Source organism: Pleurodeles waltl, chromosome 9 (genome assembly GCF_031143425.1).
Source record: "Pleurodeles waltl isolate 20211129_DDA chromosome 9, aPleWal1.hap1.20221129, whole genome shotgun sequence".
In the NCBI taxonomy this organism is placed as follows: Eukaryota; Metazoa; Chordata; class Amphibia; order Caudata; family Salamandridae; genus Pleurodeles; species Pleurodeles waltl.
In genome coordinates this window covers 480,568,607-480,589,793 of record NC_090448.1, presented here as the reverse complement: position 1 = coordinate 480,589,793, position 21,187 = coordinate 480,568,607, and the positions used below count along the sequence as shown (strand labels likewise).

Sequence of the window (21,187 nt, the reverse complement as noted above, 5' to 3'; positions counted from 1 at the left end):
TCTCCTGACTCTCTAGTCACGTAGCGTCTTCTTGGATCGAAACGATCAACAGGCTTCAACAATTCTCTTCTCGGTGATCGGGAGAGAGACACCGATTACATACCAGGTGTTGATCTGTGTATGGAAATTTCACGTGGCAGCGAGGACAGAATCGGAATGAAGTCCGATCCATCAGGCTTCGACGCAGTAGAACCGAACAGGCCAGAGATGGCCGCTTGCGCCCAGAAGGGCAAAAATTGTTTTTCGACTGTACTATCGGCTCGACTATAGATGAAAAGAGTAATCAAAACAATACCAACGGTGAAAGAAAGTTATCTAGAGTTTCCGATTCAAAATCTCAGAGCGAGAGGAAACACGTCCGAACCAGAAAGCAGAAAGAAAACAATCTAACAAAGGAGTCGATGCCCATGTGCAGTATGACCGAGAGGAGTCACTCGATCCCATGACTCCGAAAATACATTTTAGAAGAAAAACAACTTGTAACACTCCGAGCCCAACACTAGATGGTAGAAGCAATGCATAGCATGTGTATCTGCAGCTACACATGCCATCGAACACACACATACATATATATATATATATATATATATATATATATATATATATATATATATTAAAAATTGGGTCCATCATTACAAATGTGCTTTTTAACACAGAGTTTTCGTATTCGGAAATGTATGTATATGAAAATATGTATTTTCAACATGAAGACTCCTTTCAGATATGGTAGCAACAATAACAATACAATATCTCCTTTTGTGAGGTGAAAGCTATACATGCCTGGACATATTACAAGGGAAGCAGGTGGAGTCATGTTTATCAGACAGTCATTTCTTTTACTGTTTTCTACATTTTCAAAAATTACCCTCAACACTGGTGAAAAAAAATGAAGTTATAATGTTAAAATATATATTTTTTTAAGAACAAAAACAGGAGAATCACAGCTTTTCCTTTGTTGAATCCCCCTGGGCTTTTAGATTTTTTTTTTTTAAAGTTAAACTATACTACCATTCACCTCAGCCTCCCTCGTTTGTTTAACCATTCCATAAGTATAGTGGTAATACACCTTGATGCCCCATGAAATTTGTACCGATGACAGAACAGTTAAGAATTGTTTTTTTTTTGTCTCATCTCCATCTAGTGTAGCATATACAGCTCAGATTTTGAAACCAGGTAAATACCTACTCTGTGTAGCCCACACCAATCTTGTTTACACTCGCCCAAAGCATAGTGTTGTTCAAAACACAATAAAAAAACAGAACTTACAAAAAAATCCCTTGCCAATGAGCCATAAGACTCAATTTCTTGGCATGACATTACAAGCAGTGAACATTCACTGAGCGCAGAGGGCTCGGGCAAATGGTATTGAGTCCATGTACAGATTTTGTCTCATTCAAAGGTGCCTTCTTGTGTAAGGCTATTTAGGACAATACTGGTAGTAACAAAATGTACCTCCAACAATATGCAATTGTTTGACCAGCTCCATTTTATAAGCATTTGTGCTTTAGAATCACACATATGTGTTATATTTTTATATCTTTAAGAAGCGGATGTCTGTACAGCTGAAGAATATTTGGATTCAGTTGGGAAGGAGGGTTCCAGGAGAGTTACACTCTCAGGGTCTTTGTGGTTCCATCATACTCGAATACTGGAATAAAGCTTAAATAATAAATAAAAAAAATAAAAAAAATAAAAAATAAACACACACCAGTGGAGCTTTATTTCCTTGATTTTCTGTGATTTTGGAAAATGGAGAAACGTGGCACATTCGAAGTTCGGTTTATTTTGTAAGGAAAGGGATAAACCTTACTGAATTGTGTGGCGAGGAACAGCCTCGGAGTATTACAAAGAGAAAAAGAATTGAGAGTGAGTGAAAGTTTTAAATGGGTAAAGGACTGGGTCTCAAGACTTCCTGTGTTACTGGTTCAATGTAATGTTTAATACTATTATTACATTGCTGTTTGGATATATATATTTTATATATTTTTAAGAGAAGATAGATGCGCTTATTTTTGCTTGCATCTTTAAGAAGAGAATGTTCGTACAGTTGAAGAATTTGGATTCAGCTGGGAAGGGGTTCCACTGGGAGTTACACTGTTGGGGTCTTTGTGGCTGCATCCTAATGGATTACTAGAGTCAACCTCGAAAAATACCCTACCTTCTAGACTTTTATTTCCTTTAACAAAGGACGTTTTAATATCCCCCTTATATTTATGGAAATAAAAAAACAGCACAAGTCCATAACAGCAAGGTCACCAGTGGTCAACTGCATAATTGCAAATTGTGGTGCCTTTGTGATCTGAACAAAATGTTTCATTCCTTGCATGACCGGGTAATACGTAACTGTAAGCTGTAAGCTTCGTACTTGTATAGCCCTCTTTTACCCTGAGGGCATCTGGGCGCTTTTACACATACCGCTGTGGAACCCTTCCTGGCTTTCCCTGTGAAGTGCCCACTCCTGGGCACCCCCAAGGTGAAGCCAGGCATCCCTAGCGCTGTTGGGGCCGTTGTGGAGATTAAGCAAGCTATTGCCCAGAGTTACAGAGTGGGACCCCATGATTAGATTAGCACAGATGCGAGAGTTATCAGGTCTGAGGAAATTGAGCCCAAGACCCGCCGAAGCGGGAATTGAACCCTGGTCCCAGGCCACATCTCTGCATCAGGGTCTGCCGCTCTAACCATTGAGCCACTCCACTCCACTCCACTCCACTCCACTCCACTCCACTCCACTCCACTCCACTCCACTCCACTCCACTCCACTCCACTCCACTCCACTCCACTCCACTCCACTCCACTCCACTCCACTCCACTCCACTCCACTCCACTCCACTCCCGTAACTGGTGGTGAAATCGCATCATTAGCATAGAAAAATCTAAGAAATGCACATTAACTCAACCTCTATGCAGTGGTTCCCAACCTTTTGATATCTGTGGACCCCCACTTTAACATTAATGGAACCCAGGGACCCCCCACTGAATCATCATGGGAATCCGGGGACCCCCGCCTGAGTCATTACTGGAAGCTTGGGACCTAATTTGTCAATATTTGTTAATATCTTTTAATTTTCTAGGCTCTCGCGGACCCCCTGAGAAGGCTTCGCGGACCCCCAGGGGTCCCCGGACCACAGGTTGGGAACCACTGCTCTACAGCATTCTGCTTCATGAACAATCTGTACTTTTCATATTTGCATACTCTATTTGAAAACTTGGAGCAAAGAAAGCTTTTTGCCAGGTTTTTACAGCATTAGATTTGTAATCTCTTAGTTTTCTGCTGGATTTGACATCTCACGGGACACCCCAAAAATGTATGATTTACAGCTAGATATTGTTTTGTTTTCTATGCACATCATATCAGCAAAATTAATGTATCAGACTTGATCAACCCACTTTTTTTTTAGTATATTTGTAGCCAGACTGGATATCTTCCAGTGGAGTCCAACCACAGAAGGTCTGCCCCTTAGGATAGTGTGAGGAATGGAGCAGTCCAGTGACTGCTTCAGCATTATTGGGCTGTCAATGGGCAATGTTGGGTGTCAGGCTTTAATGCTGGGCATTTTAGAGTGCCAGACACAATTCTGTTATATATAACACAGTGGCTGGTTGGTATTTCCCCACGAACCCATCCCTAATTTCAGCATTCTTTAGAGATGTATGCCTGAGGCTTTCTGGTTTGTTCCAACAGGTGTGCAGGGCGGTCGTTAATTGTATGGTTGTCGCTTTTTAGGAGGTGCGGAGGCGATTGGCTGAGCAGTTGGCTTGGGTTAGCCAAGTTTATTGTTGTTGACAGCAGCAATCCAGATGCAGAGGGGATGGGTAGACAAGCTCACGTCTGGACAAGGCAGGAAGTTTAAGGTTCATTAACAAGTTAACTTAGCTACAGGTTAATAGTTGTAGTGCAACTGTTTGGGAGGTTAAAGGCCTAAAGTGAGGACGTTTAGCTCAAGATGGGGTAGAACCTTGCAGGTTTAAGTTTGCGGGGAAGAGGGGCATATTAGGGGCGATAGGGTAGTTTAACGTGGGTAACTGGTTTGTATAGTGAGGTTTAGTTTTGTAAGGCATTAAGGCCCAAGCTTTTTCATATGTGATGTGGCCCTGTTTCAATAAAGCAGCCGTTTTTCACACAAACAGGGTGTCAGTGGTCTGTGCTGTGCCCCTATTGCCAAAGGAAGTAGGTTTGTTAATAAATACAATCTTTCTTCCCGGAAAGACTGCTTAGTCATGCTACTAATAATTTTGGGCTAAGTTCTTGCATGACTGCTCCCTTTCTTTTATATCGAATTAGGATGAAATGGAACCTTTAGAAAGACATGACAGCTGCAGACAAGGTTAATCATTTACGGGAGGTTTTAAACCTGTTAATCACTGATGACCTTACTGAGGATGTCAGTTAAGACCAGCAAGTAGACCACTGATTGGAACAATCTGTTACAGAAGATGAATGTTAAATATCCAATGAAGTGCGAAGGAGAAAAATTTAATCTGTCCCCAGAGTAAAACAGGAGGCCTAAAGAGGGAAAAAAATAGTCTGTAAAGACAAAAGTGGTAAGTTGTCCATTTCATGCGTGACACATTTAAGGATGCCCTGGCTTTTTAGTCAATGGAATGGTGCACTCAGACTGGTAGTTTCAGGTTTCACATTGTAAATATGAGTTCAAAAATTGCAGCATGAAAGCTGCTGCTGAATGAAAAATAGAAGTAGCTGAAGGCGTCCCATTTAATATTTAGCCACTTGAATACTGAGCGGAGGGAAAAGGATCAAAGAATTGGAGTACGAAGGGCACACATCAGGAAGTCTACCTGGAATCAGTCAGAGTTTGCAGACCTTTGCCCACTTTGTATTCCGCTTATAGCACACAGTTGAGGCAAAACTCCACCAACTGCAGTGTCGCAGAGTTTTTCGCAGACGTGGCTAAACACCATTAAGTTGGAGAGCAAAAATTTGCTTCCCATTGGAGAGAGGAAGACACCTCTCCAAGGGGTTCAGCATTCAGGGTTCTTCATCAGCAAGGCATCTGGTTGAGGAGCATCTGGAAATCTGACCTTTGGAGAATCTATCCAAAGTCCAACTGATCAAAGCCATATTTAAGTACATACAGCAATCTGATTCACTCTGAGAGTCAGTCCACATTACGCTGAAGGGACATCATCAAATAGCAATCGATCACATGATCCCAGGTTGTAACAGCGGTACACAATCCCAGGTCTGTCATGGGGACATCATCCATCGATGTAGCTCCATACAGGATTGAAACAACTGTGTATATCGTCAGTCCACAGTTCAGAATGTTCCACATTCAAGGACACTGTTTCACTTCTCTCTCTCTGTCTAAACAATAGAGGTCTGTTACCAAAGCTAGTCTTCTCATGGGAACAAATTTTGAAAGAAAACTCATGTTATGAAAATGAATCAGCAATTCCTGCACAGTCACGAAATACAGGCGTAGCAGGCCGCACTTAGGCTAATACAAGCCAGTTAAAGCAACACATTTTATTTTAATACATTCTAAAAAACACATTTTACTATGCAAACTTATCAATTCAACATTAATAATGCTTCATTAATATTCACATTACATTCATTATAAACGAAAAGATTCTGCCAGTACATTTCAATCAGTATAACAACTGCATTTCTCTATTTTTGAACATGTATTTACATCATTCATCAGTACAAATTCAATACATTCGCAGTCAGAAACCACCACCATCACCATACACCGAAAAGGAGGTGATGGGTCATTTCTTTCCCCGCTGGACGGGGGAAGCATAGATTCTTTTCTCTCTGGGTTTGCAATGCATCGATTATTTTTCTCGCATGCAAGACGATGCATGGAAACCCTACTGCGGCGCAGCATCAATGAAGAAAATGACACCCCGGGGTGATGTATGGAAAATCCAGACACACTGCAAAGAGGAATCCGCGCTGAAGCAGGAGATGCGTCAAATCTGCAGCCGCAATTCAGGTGCTGAGTCGGGTATTTAAGCCGCAGACTCTTAAACCTTAAAAATTGATATCCCTAATTGTCTATGTTGGATTTTTGTCATTTTGACTGCCAATTAGAGACCCCATTTCTAACAAATATATTGTCACATGTTGATGACTTCTATGACGTGAGGGACAGCACTAAAATTTCAACCACATCAGTCCTGAAATCTGTATCATGCATGAACTTTCCAGGCACTAAACTCTCAAATCAGTTTTAATAGTCCACTTTGAACCAGGGATTGTCATTTCTTATTTTGCTACAGAGGAGAATAATGCAGGAATCAGGATTTTTGGAGAAGGAGTGCATCAAGATTTTAAGGTTTATTCTACAAAAAATTGGAGCTAGAAAGAGAGATTTATTAGGAAGCACAAATACTCAGTAATACTTTGAAGCATGAAATCACATCATATACATCCTAATTGGACAGCAATAAAGAAAACAAGTGATACAGAATTACCAAGGAAATGTTGCCTGGGAAGACGTCCTTCTTTAAAGACAGCAGACACAATTTTCAGACCTGAATTGAAATCCTATAAAAAGGTCATCCAGTACTCAAATCTCAAAGGCAAAATCACTCTCCCCTCAAAAAAACATTCATAAAGCCTTACAAACACTAAGACACCCATTTATCACGCATTGATTATTTATTGCTTTTCAAAAGCATTAGGGTTTGGTGGCAGATTCTATTGTTTCATATTGCCAAATACAAGGCTCAAGTGCTCCCTCAATCTTAGATTCCTGTTTTATAAAATTATATTTAAATATCAAAGGCATTTTGGCTCAGAATGCAATCCGACAAGAACTCAGTAGATAGAAACCAGTCAAATAAGCAGAGTTGTTTGATTTTTTGAATTACTAGACCCTTTGTCAAAATAAAATATGCAGCGTTGGTCTGAACACAAAGCAGCCTCGCATCTAGCCCTTTAACCCTCAGGATTTCTACTTGAAAAACGAAACACTGAGGGTGGCTGCAAGGGATAAGCAGGAATCCCCCCTGAATCTATCAAGACATTCCCACTGTAGGGCAACATTTGTATAATAAGACACCCACGATAAAAAGGGCATTGGTTATCTACAGAATAAAAGCAGAGCATGTTGCTGAAATCCACATATCTAGCTTTTTCTAGGAATGCATTAGTTTTTAACACTAAGAGAAAGCACTGGCCTGGCATGTGGGCATTGCAAAACAAGTTGGAAACACCTTGAGCCTCCATCCTAGATTGAGAGTAGCAAGTAGTTGTGAATTCAGTATATGTTTAAGTTGTTCAAGCAATTGTTCATATAAACTGGTCTGGTCTATTATCAGACCTCATTATCTATACATTTTCACAACAACATATCTTAATCTTCTCAGAGAGAAAGTATGCACTTCTCAGACACATAAAAATGGCCTCTTAGTCCTTGATAAAAATGAAAACTCACAAGCACTAACTGAATAGCAGAGCAGCAAACTGAATATTTTGATTCAGGGAAAAGCGTTTACTTTTTTCCCTTTTTTTATGGTGCCTCACTGGTGGCTGAACATCAAGTGCCTGACAAATGCATATGTTCAATGAAAGCTGTGATCCTAATCTAGAATGTTAGGTGAAGATGTCAATTGTAATCACACTACAGGAGAGTTTTAAAGGCGATGAGAAACATGTATTTGGTGGGAAACAACCCATACTAGTTCCCTCTTCATAAAACTACTGTAGTTATCACAAAAAGGTATGGTGTTCACCAATGATGTGGAGCTATGTTCACGAGAGATTATCCGCGGGCTCCTAGACCTCGCTGGGTTTAGAAATTGCGCAGTGTGGGTGCTGTGTAGGGTGAGGGAGGGAAGGGGGGGGGATTTCCTTTTACGGACTAGGTGGTCTCACACACTATATAGTGTCATGCTTCATCATTTGACCACCTAGCCCCACCCAGGTAGGATAGTACCACCTGGGCGGACTCAACCTCACCGTTAAAAGAACGGGAGGGAGTGCGTAAATATATTTTATCTGCAGATAATGGGATCCAGCTAAACTACGGGAACATAAAAACACCTAGGCAGCTACCTGTGTGTAGTCTACACTTTTAATAGTGGTAACTGCTGGTGCAACTAAAAACCAGGGCGGGACACCTCGGTGAGAACAAGGACTCACTGGGTCACCTCTCTAAAAATTGGCCGACATGTTTCTGCCCTCTACTAAGAGCCGTGGAAGGTCTAGGGGCATGCTTCAGGGCCTAGGATCCCTAACCATCATGCAAGGTGCAAATAGATGAGCCTCCCCTCATAAAAGGGGGGGAAAAATATATAATATTGACTGAGAGGGCCTACCTGTGGCAAGGGACTACCTCGCGGAGGCCCTAATGTATGAGGCAACTGGCCTCAGATTCCAGGAGGGGGAGTGTCCTCTTATAGTCACACTTACATGAAAGGAGGCGCTCGCTGTGCGCCTAGCCCGACCCTTCGCTGGACCGCTTGATTGTCAATTACCCTTCAGACTGAGATCCTTAAAGCAGCTTTAGGACAATGAAGAGTCTAATGACAGAGTATAAACCCTTCACAGACGTTAGGAAATGTCAAAGCTTGAAGCCAATATTTCTGCTGTATCTCACCCCAACCAAACAAGAAAAACACAAGAATGGGTGTTTAACATCAACAGATATTAAGTGCAGATCACAATTCTACAATGAGATGGCAGAAAACTGCCATCTTTGGGGTGAGATGCCCCACTTTTTGCCCTATCAGTTTTGCTGGACTTAGAACACTGTGCACTTTACTCCTCCTAAACAAGAATAAAAGTCCCTGTGATCCCCCATTTAAACATGCTTAAATTTGATTAACCCTGATCGCCATATTTAACTTGCATATAAGTCCCTAATATATGATGTACAATACACACCAAGAACCTGGGAGTTACATGCACCTGTGGACTGCAGCACATACGGAGCCATCTATATTTTTGGCCTGGAAAACATAGATTCAGGTCTACCATGTATAGCGTGATAGCATCAGCCTAAATCCCCGATATCAAACTTGTAAAAATAACCCTTTTAGACAAGAGGAAAGCCCCGTTTTTAAATATTAAGAGGTCACCCCTAAATACACCTTATCGACCACAAGGTAAGAAGTCTGATATTTGAAAGTGTAACGTGCGAAATTCAAGTGGGCGTGTTTATCTAGTGGAAAGACCCCAAATGTTATTTTTAGGGGTAAGGATGTAGCTGGATTCTAGAAAATGTCAAAATACAGATGATAACTTTTAAAATATATCCTTGAGAGGAAACTGCTAAAACAGTCATTCAAAGACTACTTTTCATATTTAAGAAAAGTCCAGTTCTTTGGTGAAGTGTTAAGAAATATTTAGAAAAAGCAACTTTCATTAAGTTACATTTTCCTTGCCAGCAGCTACCCGGCAAGTGCTTGACCTTCATCAGGTGTGAAAGCTGCTCCCAGAGCAGGACAATAGCCTAGGTGGGACAAAAAGATCAACTGGGTGTAGGGCATTTGAATCCTAGCATCCCATAAAGGGTGGACACAAGGCACTGCACAAAGGAGAAGTATTTCCGCCGTTTTGTATTTCAGGAATAAGGTGCACTGTGTGATTGTTTGCAGTACAACAAACAGGAAATTCTGAAAAAGTGGGTATGGTTACCACTGGGACCTTTTACCCCCTGGTAAGAGAGGGTTCAGTAGACATCCCCACTTGGTGCATTCAAACCATGCTCTATTCCGGTCTGCATGAACTGGCACCTGGGTCTGTCTATTGCTTTCATAGACCATCATTGGCGCTTAGTGCTTTTTGGTGTTACTTTTACTTAAAACTTAAAGAATTCATCTATGCGGTTCCATTCAGTGGATGTATGATTGTCAATTTGGTGTCATTTTGTGCATTACATTTTACTCTATTTTTGTAATTCACTTGGGATTTATTTCTTTTTTTTTAACTTTATTACTGTCTTTGTACTGCATAAATACTTTACACATTGCTTTAAGTTAAGCTGTCTGTTCTGTGGCATAGCTACCAGGGGTTGAGCTCAGGCTCATTTTGTGAGTTTGGGGTTCACCCGGGAACGTTATTCCTTGAGATGGGCAGCAGTCGATCACAAATAATCAACTTTCTTAGAGTCCCTGTGTAAAAATGCAATGCATGGCTTGGTAATCCCCAGAGTAAAGCAACACAACTGAGACTACCCAAGCACCACTGTTTCTACTATGATCAGATGGTTGAACCAGTTAAGCATCAACTGCTAACACCTTGTTTAACTGCATGTCACAATTTCAGATTTCATCAGGTACAATGACAGAGTATCTACAAACTATTTAGATGAGCTACATAAAATGTTTCTGTATTAATTTTTTTGTGGTAATTGTAATATTCATAGAGGTTGACAGATCCCCGTCTCCCAGGGCAGGAGGGGAAGGACCCCAACAGGGCCCACACACAACAAGCCGAAGCTCAACAGACCTCACAAGAGGTCACCAGCTTCGCTGATCACAACACAATTCATGGTCTCCATTCAGATAGTGCAGTTTGTCACTGCTATTTCTGTAAATAGTAATGAGAAGGAGGTGGGTCCTTATCAAACTAGTGGACATTGGGACTAAGGAGATATCTAAACAGAAATAATGAAACTCCTAAGCTGTTCCTGTACATTACTTAAAAACAACTGCCTAAACCTGAAAGTTCAGGGAAAGCAGACCATAGTCAGTTCTATCAAATTGAATGTTCTTATTGTGATAAGTTTTGAAAAGAGTTCTCAAATGGGCATACACAGGATCTACAGTATGCCAATGAATCATCAATTTGGACAAAAGTACATAAAGGGAGATGAAAATCTCTGCAAACTGTGAGTGGATTGTGTGACAAAGTAAAATATCCATATACACAAAAGTTTTTTCTTTTACATATTGGACCTTGTGGAAAAGAGATCCATTAGACAAACCTCAATTACTTAGTGCCATTCAAATGCTCCAATGTCCTTTGGTCTTTCATGGGCAAAGAGTAGAGTAAAAAAAGGTAATCATCGGCAAGAGTACAATGTTCCAATATGGTGGCTATAACCTATTACGCTTGTCAGCTGTTGCCTGGACCCAATCAAATCCTGTCAATACATTTCAACCCACAATGTTTTAAGAGGCTCTGCAGGTCAAGAACCAACTGTGTCCATCAGGAAAAGGACATTTGTTTGTTCACAAAAAGCTCAAGTTTCTATGGAGGTTTGTTTAGAGAATCACTTTATTTTTAGTTTACTTAAAAGAGTGCTTTGTCCATGGCATCTGAGGGAACCTTTTTAATAGAGGATCCCCACTGTGGTTATTTCCAAGGACTGTGGCTTAATATAACTTGCTAATAGGTCCTTTTATACATGAAGGAAATCCCATTAGAGCAGCACGTGCATGTGCTTTGCTGGCATACAGGACCCAACTACTTCGTCCACTAGCTTCAATTCATCGGCTGTTTATCATATTGGTGTGAACCCTCATTTTATTCAGCTAATCCTGTGGTGGATGAGACATACTAGCTGCATGTGGACTACGCATGGCAACAAACAAGCCACAACTAGGTGGTTCATTGTTTGCTTTACAAGCAACATGACTATGTAATAGGTAAACAGAGGATAATTCTGACTTGGGGTTTAATTAATGTTTAGTCTTATATTTTTGCATGTTTAAATGACAAATCCAGTATAAATTAATTTAAGGAAATGGTTTGAAGGTCAGAATACCCACATGAAATTACCATTTGATAACTATTAGCATGTCTGTTAAATTCACTAATCAGTCAGAATGCTGCATCTCTGGATGGGTGGTGATTTGGTGGCATTCTGCACTGAACCACAAAGTGATATCACCCTATCCCACCTGGTAATCTCTACTTTTGAATGATCTCACACCTCAATTTGTGACTTTGTGCACAGAAAAGGCAAAACAACCACAGAAAATGATACCATAATATGGAATCATTTAAGAAAGAAGCCAGTCAGTTAGTTTGAGAGTGACTTTCCAAACAAGAATGGGTTACAATTGTAGACTATTACTTATAGGTGTTGTCAGGGAAGCACAGGCTTATCACAATTCTCATTTGTGTTCATGGACTGGTTTCTCCATTTACTAAATTGCTTATCGAAGGTTGATATCTTACTAAAATTCTCTACCTTAAAACTGAATACCTTAGATTAACCTGACATCAAAAACAAATTAATCAAAAACTAGCACAAAACATGTCGATTCATAACCTTAGCTATAAAGAGAAACTATATTCTAATTCATATGTCATATATCAAATCGGCAAATATATACGGATGGCGGATTTCATTCCTTTCCCAATTAATAAAAGTTATAAAATCATGATTAATTAAAAACGTATTTACATCATGAACACAACACCCCTCCAATAAAAAAAAGCTTGTTTTAGAGTAAGAAAACAGAGTGTGCACACCATCTAGGTTTGAGACGTGAGGAAAGCAGCTCAGGAGTAGAAAACCACATCCCAGGAGTAGAAAACCAAATCCCACATAAATGTTCTACATAAAAGTGCAGTAAAACCAGAGTTGTCATCACATATATTTTATTGTATTATTGCATTTGTGTAACACTACCCCATACCTCAAAGTAAAAACACTCACAGTCTTTCATATTTTTATGAGATATACGCAGGTGTAAGCAACTCTGATGTATGATCCATGATGCTCCCTACAAGCCAAGAGCCCCTTCTTCCATGTAAGATGTGTTATTTAACCACCTACGTTACCATGTAAGGTGCAAATAAAGTTCAAAGTTTGATTCTTGTCATGAATAATTAGTCCTCTTCCTATTGTGTCTTATTATGAGTGTTCAGTCTACCTTCAAGCAGTCTCACCTCTTAGACTTTTTGTTTCCAACGTCCCTATAATGCTAAGTTGCTGAACCATTTTCTACTTCAAAAACCTTCTGCTCAGAACAACGTCTATAACCTGGTTCTTAGGCTAAACAGGGTGGGCCTTGTTAACAGTACGATACTCTTGCAGAATCAAATTAGTTAACATAATTTCTCTTCCTCAAGGCTCTAGAAGCGATTTGGTCCAGGAGAGCACTAGTTGGCCGCCCTATGATGTACTTCAACCAGAAACTCTTCTTGTAATAAGTATGGCAGCGAACATATTCTGCTTAACTCAAACAATATTATTGCACAGGTACTGACCAAGGGCTAAACAATATGCTCATCAGCTTATGAAATGAGCCAATCATGTAAAGGGAGCATGCTTCTAAACCCTGAGAAATATTTGAAGGACTCAGACTCAACTCTCCCAGTATTGCTGCGTCGCTGTTGCGCCTGTTTTCTTGCTTTTCCCCCAATTTTTTTGTGCCTTCTCCATGCTTTTCCCTCGTTATCACGGCTTTCTTCTTGCTTTTTCCCCATTTTGCGTGCCCTCTGCTTGCTTTTCTTTGCTCTCAATGCTTTCTCCTTGCAGTTTTCCATTTTTTTTGTGCGCGCGCTCCTTCATTTCCCTCATTTTCACTGCTTTCTCCTTGATTTTCCCATTTTTTTGTGCTTTCTCCTTGCTTTTCCCTCGTTTTCACCATTCCCCTCTGCTTTTTGTGTGCCTTCTCCTTGCTTTTCCCTAGTTTTCACTGCTTTTCTCTTGCTTTTTCCCTCATTGCCACTCCCATCTGCCAACTGTTATTTGCCACGCCCTGCCTAGCCCCGCCCACCACCACTCAGCACCCCCCTCTTCCCAGGACCTACACAATGGAGGACGCAGCACTACCCCATTGAGCAGGTCCAGTTCTCCCCATGCTGCTACATCGCTCTTGCTCTGGTCTTCTCCTTGATTTTTTCCCCCATTTCTTTTTTTTTTTTTTAATGCCTTTGCCTTGCTTTTCCTCGTTTTCATTGCTTTCTCATTGCTTTTTCCTCTGTTTTGTGTGTGCCTTCTCCTTGCTTTTCTCTCATTCTCACAGCTTTCTCTTTGCTTTTTCCCTGTTTTTTTGTGTCCTCTCCTTGTTTTTCTGCTCGTTCTAATTGCTTTCTCTTTGCTTTTTCTCCTGTTTGTGTGCTTTCTCCTTGCTTTTCCCTAGTTTTCGCAGTTTTCTCCTTGCTCCATCCTCCCCAGTTTTTGTGTGCCTTCTCCTTGCTTTTCCCTCGTTTTTAGCACCTGGATACCCAGTCAGGCAATCAGCTGCACTTCACAAATCCTGATGCATTGACTATAGTTTTCAAGATTTGAAAACATTATCAAGTGCTACTTCTATAGACATTCATCCATGGTTTGCAAAGCCGTACATCAGGTTCTCCACAATTTCGAACACTTTTCACTTTGTCATGGAAACACATAAACCAATTTGAATTGACTAATATTTAAATGAACTGATACGGATATAAATATTATCAGTGATTCAGTGCTGTGTTCTTCCTCTGCTCTTTAAATCACTGCCTTCAGCCTTCTTCATCCTTCTTCCTTCCACTTGTTTATTACTACTATCTACTCACAAATAAGACTCTGCCCGGACCCAACTCCTCCTTCCCTGGCATCAGATTAAAGCTTTCTTTCCACTTTTGTTCTCTCTCACTGGAGCTTATGGCCAGCCACATTGCCTCATACATACACAGAGAGTCTTCAAAAACCACTTCCTCCTACTTAAAGATGCACAACAGCTGAACTATGCAATCTGACACTTTGCAAGCACAATCCAGGATGCTCAAGAGTGGCTTTACTTTTTGCTTTATAAATATCTTAAATGTGTGCATTGTCCCATTCACCACGCCTTAAGCTCCTGTAATAAACTGGGTTATTAGTTTAGGGGGTGAGAACCCACCTCAAATAATAATAAAAATCTGTGTTGGGGTGAACCATTATTGTCACTAAATAATCATGTGGTTCACCCAAGACCACAAAAATCCAATAAGTAGAACTGGAGAGATTCATTTTTTGGTTGAATAAAAAATATGGCAAAATGCACAAAGCACCAACTGTCGATATCTGGACATGCTAGACAGGGTCAAAGTCGAAAGTGAAGGCCGATGGCAATGGATCGCTGGTCGGATTTCATCGTGGTGGAAAGTTTACCTTTGGATTTTGAACATTTTATGGAGAAAAAATGGTCGTCGATGAATCTTCGTCTGGGAAATCTGCAAGCTTGGGGTGCTGAAGAGCGAGTTCGCAGAGCGGTTGTTGACAAACGAGGGAAAGGTCAGAGCTGGGGAAGTCCAAAGTATGTGCATGGGAAGGCCTAAACTTCAGGCCCATTGAAGCTTTCTGCATTTGGATTGAGAAACTTATCTAGAAATTAGATCTCCTTCAACAGGGCCAACCAGCAACCTGAAGCAGACCAGCAATTCGATGCAGACTGCTGTGGTTTCAACAGTGATCCCAGCCTCCGTCACCTCTCCAGGAAGAAATCTGGAAAAATATATTAAGTCTCACTTCTTGCAGTTTGGGCACAAAGGAAGTACACTCGAACACCAGCCAAGGGTCCAGGACCTGAAGGGCATCACTTTGGGGTTAGGACGCACTCCAACAGTCACCAAGTCAGCAGCAGAGTCCGGGACAGGTCCTGTTGAAACTGGTCAGCTTGGCAGGTGCAGGGGAGAGGCCCTTCGAAGTTTCTTGTGCCCCTGTAGTTCAAATGAGAGGTCAGTCAACTGACTTATGGAGGCACTTCTGGGGTTCTGGGTTCAAGGCAAGCAGGTCCAGTCTTCCTTCAATATTCTCAGACAGGAAGGCAGTCTTTCTTATGATTCTTCACAGGTACAGCAGTCTTCTGAGGAGGCTACTAGGGATTCCACACGTATGCCCAGTGCCAGCCTGTGGGTGATGAAACTCCCTAACAAATGGGGTAAAAGTACCCTCTTTTGCAGCACTTCTTGCATGTTTACTGTACACCATCCCACAGAACCTTTCATTCTCTAAATCCAACATCACAGAACCTTTGTTCCCCTGGTCAGATTTCCCTGTACGCACCCAGAGGTGTGGCTAGGATCATGAGCAAACCCTTCCTTGTGGTTATTCTAAACCATTCTGGAGCAGTTCCCTCTCCCACTCAGATTAGGGGCAAGGTGGCTGGGTAGACAAAAGAGGCAGGCCTAAGTGTGAGCTGCATCTGCCAGGACGGGTTAAGCATTCTTTGACGCTCAGGAAGAGGCTGGGCACAACCCACAAGTCATCCTGCTCAAGAAAGAAAAAGACTTACCCACACTTTAACCACTGTCTGGCAGCAATCCACATCTTACCACAGGGGAGCCCATCAGCAGTCAGGCAACACTAGATACTGGCAGATAGGCCCTTTTTTATTGTAGGCAGGAAAAAGACAATATTCTAAAACTGTAATTTCCAAAATAGTAATGTAAAATCCAACTTGACCATTACTCTTGATTTTAAATTACTTCTAAAATGAGTCCTTGAACCATTTCTTTAGGTGCTTCCAAGTTGCAATTAAGCATTATAAATTATAATCAACGCAGTCTTTTCCTCTGGGAGAGCAAGTCTTGCCATAGTTAACAACAACCTTGGAGGTTTTTCACAAATACTATGCAACCTGCCCCACAGGCATTAAGGGCCAACTTTAGGGGTTACATATGAATTTAAAAGAAAGTTTTAGGCCTAGCAAAAGGTTTGTTTTGCCTGGTCAAAATGGAAGTTTAAAACTGGACATCCGGGCTGCAATGGCTGGCCCAGAGACATGTTTTCCAGGGCTAATTTAGGTGAGTGCTGCACCCCACAAGTAGCACTACATTTACAGGACCTGGGTACAGGTGGTGTCATACTAGAGATTTAACAGTAAATCAAATGTGCTACTTGGGGGTATGCCAATGCTAATATGTTTAGAGAGGAGAGCACAAGCAGTTCATCACTCATTAGCAGAAGTAAAGTGTGCACAGTCCTGAGGCTAGCAAAAACTGGTTCAGCGAAAGGAGGCAAAAATCAGTGAAATATTATGGAAAAGATGGTAATTTCTAACCGCAACTATCCCATAAGTACTGGCGTAGCAACATTTGCATAAATTATTAAGTGCCATTTTTGTGACATACGTACAGGATTTCTAGTAGAGATTCTTAATAAAACATTGAGTACGACTCTCAATTCACGATTTGCACGCATACTAAGTGAGATGATGTATAAGCAAATGACACGTCCCTCATGTCTCACTCCCGACTGACCACAAACTTTAACCCTCAACTCATTACGATTCAGATACTCACCTGCCAAATACAACTCCACTGACTATACTGACAGGACATCTAAGCATGCACAATCGAACTACGGCCGGCAATCAGAACCTTGTGATCATTCAGTAAAAACTGCTCACCGATTCATTCCATCTATCAGGATCAAAGGAAATGTTTCTAAGCAGATGTACTATGATAAGCTTAATTACAAACACTCACAACGAGACCCTAACTGCGTTTTCTACATAGTGTATGATGCATACATTTTCTCAATACGTTCTGCTTCCTGCTGGAGACACAAACAATAGATGGCCATCAAAATGGCCTCTCCCGTGAAACCTACAGTTCACAAAGTAGAGCTGATGAATGTCAGCCCCATAGAAGGAGAGCATTGTAAATTGTAAAGTAATACTTTGAAACTTTAGTTCACCAAAAGTTGCAAATGTGAACTAGCTGATGTGCATATCAAGTTCACTGTTCAATTGTTGGTTTAATTAAGGTAACCCAAATGTATACAAACCAGAAGGACGTTTTCACAATGAAGTATTTGAATCTCTCGCCCAAGCTAAAGCAACCGAACAAGAGATGAAAAAGAAAGCCGTCTCTTCCACCCAGGGACACAAATCAATACGATTTTGATTGATTCACGCTGCTTTCAGGCATTCACTCTGCGATTACGAATCTGAAAAATGGGTATTTAATTATTAACTCTGGGCAGCTACAATATCGGAATTCAGAATTCTAGGATAAAAGGGAACGCTCCGCACTTAGTGTGTACATGAGCCTAAATAACTAATTTGTGCAAACCAGTTTGCAGTTCAACTTTTACACTAAATTTAAGTTTCAGCTAATGTGACACGTTCAATAACAAGTGGTAACTAGAAAGGTTTCTTCAACTCAATTGGGACACAACTTTTCTCCAACTCCCTTTTTAGGCAACGTCATAGGTGCATGGCACTCTCTATGGCAATCCTCATACGAAGTGAGCAGCGTGGAGCAAATAATTATTACAACCTACTGCACGTCCTCAAGTCTGGACTTGGATAAGCCATTCCCAATTCAGGAGCCCCACACCCCTTGCCTAAATAACATCCTGGTGCAGATGGATGTTATGAAGCTGCTCATTCTAAAATTGCGCTACAACATAGAGCCACAACATTGTGGCACACACTTTTTCTGAAGAGACAAGAAGAACAACTGCAGTTTGGTGGGGCACACCTAGATACCCACAAGCACCTGCTCATAAAAGGCTTGGTTGTGGCTCGCATAGCTTTATCACACACAAACTAGGGGCGGGGGTATAATGTGGGAAGCGATATTCGTTAGGCATAATAGTGAGACTCAAGGACCTTGTTAGACCTGACAACCTTAGGGTGGTCATCGCCCAACTTTTTGCCTGCCTCCCTCCACTTTTCTGGCACTGTTTTTGCTGGTTTTAGGACTCTGCGCACAAGTGCATATGCTCTCTCCCCTAAACCTGGTAACGTTGGTTCCTACCCAATAGGCATATTTAATTTACTAGTAAATCCCTAGCAAAGTGTACTACCTGTGCCCAGGGCCTGTAAATTAAAGGCTAATAGTGGGCTGGCAGCACGGATTGTGCCACCTCCATAAGTAACCCCTTCACCATGTCTCAGGCCTGCCATTGCAAGGCCTGTGTGTGCAGTTTCCCTGCCACTTCGACTTGGCATTTAAAACTACTTGCCAAGCCTGAAACTCCCCCCTTTCTACATATAAGTCACCCTTAAGGTAGGCCCTAGGTAACCCATGGGGCAGGGTGCTATGTAGGTAAAAGGCAGATATGTGTTTTACATGTCCTGGTAGTGAACAACGCCTAAGTTCGTTTTCCATTACTGTGAGGCCTGCTCCTCTCATAGATTAGCATTAGAACTACCCTCTTATACTCTTAAGTGGTAGATTCTGATCCGGAAGGCGTAGCCATGTCTGGTTTGGTATTGCCAGACTGGTAATAGAAAATCCTGCTTACTGGTGAAGTTGGATTTATTATTACTATTTTAGAAATGCCACTTTTAGAAAGTACGCATTTCTCTGCACTTACTGCCATCTGTGCCTTAGAGCCGGTCTCCAATCCATTTCTGGTCCGTGCTGGTCAACATCTCCCCTTGTGCATTCCACCCAGACAACCATCTGCATTCATCTGCACAAGGAATGGGTCTTCCTGGGCAGGAAGGGTGGAGGGGCTCTCACTTACATTTCAAAGGCTAGTGGCCTGCCCTCACACAGAGGACTGATAACCCCCAGAGGGATCCTGGCACAGAGGACTGGGCTGAAAGGGGAACTTGTGCACTTCAAATCCACTCTTTGCAGATTTCTTCACTTCAAAGATATTTTGGGTATATAAACTGGGTCTCTGACTCCACCAAATTAGACACTTCTGGCCCTACACCTGCACTCTGTCAGAGGAACTGCCTGTTTGCCCAAAGGACTCATCTGGACTGCTTTGCTGAGAAGGACTGCTGCCCTGCAGGCTTCTGACTCTGCTGGAAGGACTCTGCCTTCCTCCTGAAGTGCTCTCCAAGGGCTTAGATTTAGCTTGCCTCCTGTTTCTGAAGTCTCAGGGCCAACAAAGACTTCATCTTGTCAAGAAACTCCTTGTGCGTCAAAAACAATGCAGCACCGACTTCCTGACGGAGAATTCGACGCAGCACCTGCCTTGCGAAGGAAAATTTGATGCATCGTCTACTGGATCGATGCAGCACCTGCTCCTTCTACCAGCGCATCAAGGATTTTCATTGCATCGTCACTGGGCGTCAAAATACCCCTGTAGTGAGGAACCAAGACTGCACGCCGGAAAAACGACGCAAACCCTTGCAGTGTGGCAAGAAACAACACATCACTTGTGGTGTGCCGTAAAATCCAACGCAACACGTAGTTATTTTTTACGCATCCCAGGTACTGTGTGTTACAAAGAAACTACTATTGATTTCTAAGGACGGAGACTTTTTTAACCCTTTTAAAAGTGATATTTCAACTTGTGCTTATTGGATCCTTGTCGGTTTGACCTTATTTTATTCAGATCAATATTATCTATTTTTCTAAAACTGTGTGGTGTATTTGTGGTGTTTTCACTGTGTTACTCAATGATTTCTTGCACAAACACTTTACACATGCCTTTTAAATTAAGCCCGACTGCTCAGTACCAAGGTACCAGAGGGTGAACACGGGATAATTTGGATTGTGTTGTGACTTACCCTGACTAGGATTGTGGTCCCTACTTGGACAAGGGTGTATACCTCTGCCAACTAGAGACCCCAATTTCTAATAGGCCTCTACTGCACACACTGTACAATATTGTACAATGCAGGAGCTGCAAACATTCTGATGGATCTACGAAAAAGGATGTGAAACCCAGGCTCATTCCTTCATGTCTACTGGTTAAAATGTAGTTTATCGCACACATATGTGTAAACTGGAGCATGGAAAGAACTAATTTTCACGCAGAACCATTACAAATTGAAAAGCAACCCTTTAATATGAAAGATGTAACAGTGAGTCAAAAATCCCACATGAGTGCAGAAAGTGAGAGCGTGGCTTTTGGTCTGACTATTAACTCACTTGGATCCACAATGAAAACCAGAGTTACTGAGTGCCAGAGTGAGAATCCACAAATGGTTGAAAACAAGACAAAGATTGGTTCATTAAAATACTTCCAAAGTACAGCAACCCAATGAATGATTGCCACTGAAAGCATCACAAAACTAGCAGATGTAACCTCAAATGCAAAACACAGCCAAGGAAATCAGGATGTGCATTTTAGCAACCAAACCAAAGTGTAAGGGCCTGACTTAAAGATTAGCAGGCGGGCCCGCCATTGGTCAAGGTAGCACAAGACACTAAACTCACTTCACAGGTGGATTACCATTCGTCATACCTATAATTTACCGACGACCCTATGGTGATCCACGTGCTTTGAGAGAAATCGCTGCTACTGAAGTTCCTCTGAAAGCAGAGTTGGTGTGTGGATGCAGTCTTTCAGGCATCCACACATGAAACATCTCTTTAATAAATAAATTAAAAAAGTTCTATAGCTGGCATTTGTTGTTGAAAAACAAAATACTA

At 41.5% G+C, this 21,187-nt stretch overlaps 1 protein-coding gene across 2 annotated transcripts in view; it reads right to left on the bottom strand.

The window, feature by feature from the left end:
- Positions 1 to 21,187, bottom strand: part of CEP170B (centrosomal protein 170B) — a 365,718-nt gene that overhangs the window by 245,095 nt on the left and 99,436 nt on the right. The window lies entirely within an intron of this gene.